Source organism: Daphnia pulicaria, unplaced genomic scaffold (genome assembly GCF_021234035.1).
Source record: "Daphnia pulicaria isolate SC F1-1A unplaced genomic scaffold, SC_F0-13Bv2 h1tg000205l, whole genome shotgun sequence".
In the NCBI taxonomy this organism is placed as follows: domain Eukaryota; kingdom Metazoa; phylum Arthropoda; class Branchiopoda; order Diplostraca; family Daphniidae; genus Daphnia; species Daphnia pulicaria.
The window spans coordinates 5001-11177 of NW_025804885.1; the positions used below are offsets into that span (position 1 = coordinate 5001).

At 51.0% G+C, this 6177-nt stretch overlaps 3 non-coding genes across 3 annotated transcripts in view; all 3 read right to left on the bottom strand.

The window, feature by feature from the left end:
* The window catches only part of LOC124319818, a 4575-nt gene extending 2823 nt beyond the window's left edge, over positions 1–1752 (bottom strand). Inside the window, exon 1 of the ribosomal RNA XR_006913504.1 lies at positions 1–1752. This exon is cut by the window's left edge and continues 2823 nt beyond it. This is a non-coding gene — a ribosomal RNA (large subunit ribosomal RNA).
* A 641-nt stretch (positions 1753–2393) lies between these two features.
* LOC124319816 lies at positions 2394–2546 on the bottom strand. Its single transcript, XR_006913502.1, has one exon. It is a non-coding gene; the product is annotated as a 5.8S ribosomal RNA (ribosomal RNA).
* Positions 2547–3480: 934 nt separating this feature from the next.
* Positions 3481–5775, bottom strand: LOC124319817. The gene has a single exon (XR_006913503.1). It is a non-coding gene; the product is annotated as a small subunit ribosomal RNA (ribosomal RNA).
* Positions 5776–6177: the final 402 nt, after the last annotated feature.

Here is a 6177-nt window from a genome sequence, read left to right on the forward strand (position 1 = left end):
GGCAGGCTCACGCCCACAACCCTTCTACGCTCACCGTCGCGACCCCCCTACTCGTCGGGGCCTCAGCGCCGTCGCTCTCTTCGAGCTGACACGGACGTTATTCGCTCTGCCGACCGACGGCCCGGTATAGGCACGACGCTATAGCGCCTCCCATTTTAAGGGCTAGTTGCTTCGGCAGGTGAGTTGTTACACACTCCTGAGCGGATTCCGACCTCCATGGCCACCGTCCTGCTGTCTTTAGCAACCAACTCCTTTTCGTGGGATCCGAAATGTGCGTCGTTTAGGCGCCTTAACCGGGCGTTTGGTTCATCCCACAGCGCCAGTTCTGCTTACCAAAAATGGCCCACTGGGCGCTCAGATTCAAATCAATTGCCGCGGCCTCAATCAAGGAAAAAGGCCGGGCTTCTCACCCATTGAAAGTTTGAGAATAGGTTGAGGTCGTTTCGACCCCAAGGCCTCTAATCATTCGCTTTACCGGATGAAACTCCGTTTGTTCTCTTTGCGAGCACCAGCTATCCTGAGGGAAACTTCGGGGGGAACCAGCTACTAGATGGTTCGATTAGTCTTTCGCCCCTATACCCAACTCCGACGATCGATTTGCACGTCAGAATCGCTGCGGACCTCCACCAGGGTTTCCCCTGGCTTCGTCCTGGCCAGGCATAGGTCACCATCTTTCGGGTCCCAACGTGTGCGCTCTGGGTTCGTCCGGCCGACTCGACCAAACCCTTTTAAGGGGGAAAGATCTCGCGAGCATTCGGACGCCCTGGGGTTGCGCCCGCTCTGTTCGAGACGGGATCACCCCTCGCGGATGCACCCTCATCGGGGCCGCTTCACTTTCATTGCGCCTCGCGAGTTTAGTTTGATAATTTCTCGACGACTTGCGCACATGTTAGACTCCTTGGTCCGTGTTTCAAGACGGGTCGGGTGGGACCCGACTTCTACTCTCCGCTCTGGGCCTCCACAGGTTGAGCACCGCAACTTTTTCTCTTTTACAAAAAAAAGCTACGACACCTCCCGGGAGGAGACAGGTCACGACCGGGCAGTACTGTTGGGAAACGCCGCGCTCGTCATCGCGGCACCCGCGAAGGTAACCACGAAACTCGCTAACGGACGCCCCGTGTAACAGACACCCAGTCGGTCGCGGAGTCCTACTAGGCCCCCCACTTGCGGACCTTGGCGTGGCTATTGCGATCGCAGAACGACTTATGCAAGAGAGCCGCCAATTCAGGCAGTCTCCATGCAGCGTTAAGGGCATACAACCAAGTGCCGGGAGCGGGGACTTGTTCGACCTTCGAGGGCCCACCCGTTTAACCCCCTGAACGGTTTCACGCACTCTTGAACTCTCTCTTCAAAGTTCTTTTCAACTTTCCCTCGCGGTACTTGTTCGCTATCGGTCTCGTGGCGATATTTAGCCTTAGAAGGAGTTTACCTCCCGCTTAGGGCTGCACGCTCAAGCAACCCGACTCTTGGGAAGGGATCCGATGCACGGTCTCGGCTCGTCTTATCTACGGGCCTGACACCCTCTGTGGGTTGCTCGCCCCGTTCATGGAGACTTGGACGATAGATACCGGACAGACGCGCACGATCCTCCCGAACACCACATTCCTCGGCACCCGCTCAACCGGGCGCGAGGTTCGGTGCTGGGCTCATCCCTGTTCGCTCGCCGCTACTAAGGGAATCCTTGTTAGTTTCTTTTCCTCCGCTTACTGATATGCTTAAGTTCAGCGGGTAGTCTCATCTAAACTGAGGTCAGAATGAATTGTTTGTTTTCAAAAGGAGACAACACTTTATCTAGCTCGGCAGACTTTGGCGTTTTAAAGCCGGGAAAGATTGAATAATTGCCGGTTCAAATTTTTTTTTTTCGAAATAAAGCGAGTCTCTCGTTATTCGCAAAAATTAATTTACGAAAAGTGACAGGGCGTCCTGCGGCTTTTTGTATTGAAACAACGCGTCGTGCGCGAACCAAGCTTGCATAACGAGCGGTTAGAGTGAGTGATAATTCGCGGTGGTCGACACTTCGACACGCCCGGCGCACACACACAACTAAACTCGCGTTGAAGCGGTATATCGCGCACACGCAGCCGACACCTTGTTCGAGAAGATGTGTTTATTTCTAAAATTTTTTTTTGAGTTGGCTCAAAAATTTCCCATCTGTTTTGCCATCGAAAAAGGTTTCTTTTGAATAGAGAGGAAAAAAACAAAACAGGGCGAACCTTCTTTTATTTTTCCCCCTTTTTTGTATTTGAGGCATCGCGGACACTTAAGTCGCGCGGCACCCAGACGTTAGAGATTCGGGAGCTTTTATGCGGTCAGGCCGGGTGAAAAATAAATCTCGCCGCGACCCAACATGCAAAACCAAGACTGAAAAAATCTCTGTTCGTTCATCATTCGACCGACCCTCAGTCAGATGTGGCCCGAGCGAGAAGCTGGGCCGCCATTTACGTTCAAGATTTCGATGCTCCATGTGTTCTGCAGTTCGCATGGATTAGCGCACTTTGCTGCGCTCTTCATCGATCCACGAGCCTAGTGATCCACCGTTCAGGGTCGTATATAAAACGACATATTCGTTTTCTTCTCTCTTTTTCTCCAACCCGCCCAAGCAAATGAATGCGAGGGCGGAGAAAGAAAGCCAGAAAGAAAATGTTCCGATAAACACTCGTACTAGAATTTGGGTTTAGTGTGTTATTGTGATTTTGAATTCTTCCTACTTCATCGAGAGGGCGAAGGGCAAGCTTAAAAAACATTCGGTTTTCAACGGCATAGTGTCGGGCTTTGGAGTGTTAGTCTATACGACGCACACGCACGCAACCACGAGTATCTACGCCCGAAAAGAACGTCCAGAGTAAAGTCTCACACTTTCGTCCCCCACCGAGAATCAAAAAATCCCGAAGACGAAGAGAGAAACAAAAAAAAAACAATTTCGATTGGGCGTATCCGCTTTAAACCACCGCGCATCAGAGCGCCTGATACCCGTTCAAAATCTTGATGTTTTTTTTTTTTTTTTCCGACTCTCCATCCACCGAGTTTTTATTTTTCAAAGTGTTTGATTTAGGGACTAAGACTTTATAAAATCTCCTTTATTGTTCCTTCGGTACTCGCGGCCCAGGCGGGCTATCGTATTCTTCACTCTACTAACGTCAACACTGTGAGCGCCGCTAAAGGTCGAATGAATCTATAGAGACATTCACCATCGAAGCAGGAAGAATTTGCTCACGGCCATAGACCAAATCGAAAGACTTTGTGTTTTTTTTTGAGCCGAGGAAAGAAAAATCAATTTGAAAAGGCGAATCCGCTTTAAACCACCGCGCATCAGAGCGCCTGATACCCGTTCAAAATAAATGATTTTCTTCCGTCAACCCACACATAGTTCATACGATGTCTTACGCCGAAAGACTTTTGATGGGGTTTTTTTTGTTTTGCAACTTTTAGTTGTTTCGTGCTCAACCAAAGCCATATGCGCAAAACATTTGTCTTGTTCGTTTATGATCCTTCCGCAGGTTCACCTACGGAAACCTTGTTACGACTTTTACTTCCTCTAAAGGATCAAGTTCGACCATCTTTCAGTCTCGCCGTTGGTAGGCACCGCACGGGCAGAGATTGCTCCCCACTCGACGGCACCCCGACAAGCCCGTCCGAAGGCCTCACTAAATCATTCAATCGGTAGTAGCGACGGGCGGTGTGTACAAAGGGCAGGGACGTAATCGACGCGGGCTAGTGACCCGCGCCTACTAGGGATTCCTGGTTCATGGGGATCATTGCAGTCCCCAATCCCAACCACGAAGGAGGTTCAGCGGTTACCCGGTCCTTTCGGACAGGGAGAGTGAAACACGCTGATTCCTTCAGTGTAGCGCGCGTGCGGCCCAGGACATCTAAGGGCATCACAGACCTGTTATTGCTCACTGTCACGCGGCTGGACGCCGCTTGTCCCTCTAAGAAGACTGCGTGACGGACGCGAGAGCAGAAGGTATCGCCGGGGATGACGACGACCGAATAACAATAGAGCCAGCCCCCGCGAGACATTCCCGACAAAGCCCCGCCATACCTCATCCGCCAGGCAACCAACCCGTGAAGGCCGTACACCCGACGAACAAAGCACAACGAAACCAAGCCGAGAGATTGCCTCACTAAAGGAACCAGTCCCACCGAGACCCGAATCGCCGCCACCTGATCCCGACGCCTCCGTACTCCCTTCGGTTTCAATTGATAAAACCCGTCACCTATTTAGCAGGCTAGAGTCTCGTTCGTTATCGGAATTAACCAGACAAATCGCTCCACCAACTAAGAACGGCCATGCACCACCACCCACCGAATCAAGAAAGAGCTCTCAATCTGTCAATCCTTCCAGTGTCCGGGCCTGGTGAGGTTTCCCGTGTTGAGTCAAATTAAGCCGCAGGCTCCACTCCTGGTGGTGCCCTTCCGTCAATTCCTTTAAGTTTCAGCTTTGCAACCATACTTCCCCCGGAACCCAAAGACTTTGGTTTCCCGGAAGCTGCCCGTCGAGTCATTGGAGTAACTCCGACGGATTGCTGGTTGGCATCGTTTATGGTTAGAACTAGGGCGGTATCTGATCGCCTTCGAACCTCTAACTTTCGTTCTTGATCAAGGAAAACATTCTTGGCAAATGCCTTCGCTGTTGTTCGTCTTGCGGCGGTCCAAGAATTTCACCTCTGTCGCCGCAGTACGAATGCCCCCGTCCGTCTCTATTGACCATTACCTCGGGTCCAAAAGTAAAAGACCAGCAAAATCGGACCGAGGTCCTATTCCATCATTCCATGCTGCGATATTCAGGCGTTGGGATACACCTGCTTTGAGCACTCTAATTTGTTCAAAGTAAACGTTGCCGGCCGCCCGAGACACCCGGTGAAGGGCACCCCGAACGATTGACTGGGTGGAGCGAATCGAGTCAACTACGACCAAAATTTAAAAAAGAACCCGAAAGAACTTTCCAACTCTGGCCGCAGATACAACAACGACGCACCGACCACCACTCCGGCGATGTTGTCCGACCGTGAAGAGAGTCGGGCTTTGACACCCGGGCTCCCAGAGCGTGAAACGCAACACCCTTGATTCAGAGCGGCGCCGCCCGGCCGAAGACAGACATCCGACTACGAGCTTTTTAACCGCAACAACTTTAATATACGCTATTGGAGCTGGAGTTACCGCGGCTGCTGGCACCAGACTTGCCCTCCAATGGTTCCTCGTTAAAGGATTTAAAGTGTACTCATTCCAATCACGGGGCCTCGGAAGAGTCCCGTATCGTTATTTTTCGTCACTACCTCCCCGTGCCGGGAGTGGGTAATTTGCGCGCCTGCTGCCTTCCTTGGATGTGGTAGCCGTTTCTCAGGCTCCCTCTCCGGAATCGAACCCCGATTCCCCGTTACCCGTTGCAACCATGGTAGGCGCGTAACCTACCATCGACAGTTGATAAGGCAGACATTTGAAAGATACGTCGCCGGCGCGAAGGCCGTGCGATCGGCGTGAAGTTATCCAGAGTCACCAAAATTGGTACGGTGCGCGAGCCCGAAAGCCCGGCCCCGACTGGTTTTGATCTAATAAAAGCACCTCTTCTGCGAGCCCGAAAGCCCGCAGTCGAGGCTCGAGTGCATGTATTAGCTCTAGAATTACCACAGTTATCCAAGTAGGATGGAGTGGATCTAAGGAACCATAACTGATTTATTGAGCCATTCGCGGTTTCGCCGTCTAGCGGCTTGTACTTAGACATGCATGGCTTAATCTTTGAGACAAGCATATGCTACTGGCAGGATCAACCAGGTATTTCGTGTATGTTTGTTTGATATGCATCCGGCGAGTTGCGGGTTTTTATTTCGCCCACGCATCACCAAACACACACCAAATCAACACGTTTTTCGTTTTTTTTCTTTTTCTTCGGAAACTAAAATTTTTGATCGCAACGCCTGGCGTGTCACAGCGAGTCCCAGTGAAGAGAAACACCGATCCGATCCGTTTGTTGGATTTTTTTCATTTCAATTTCCAAAGTCAAAGACCATTCAACGGTCTATGAGCCCAAAGTGAATCGGATTCATTCGACCGGTCTTGATATATTCATCAACTTTTTTTCCCGTATTACGGTTTTCGACGGTCATATGTGGCGTGCTGTATGCTCATAAGTCAAGCCTGCTTTACTAAGCTGACAAGCATACATCTTTTAAATTTTTG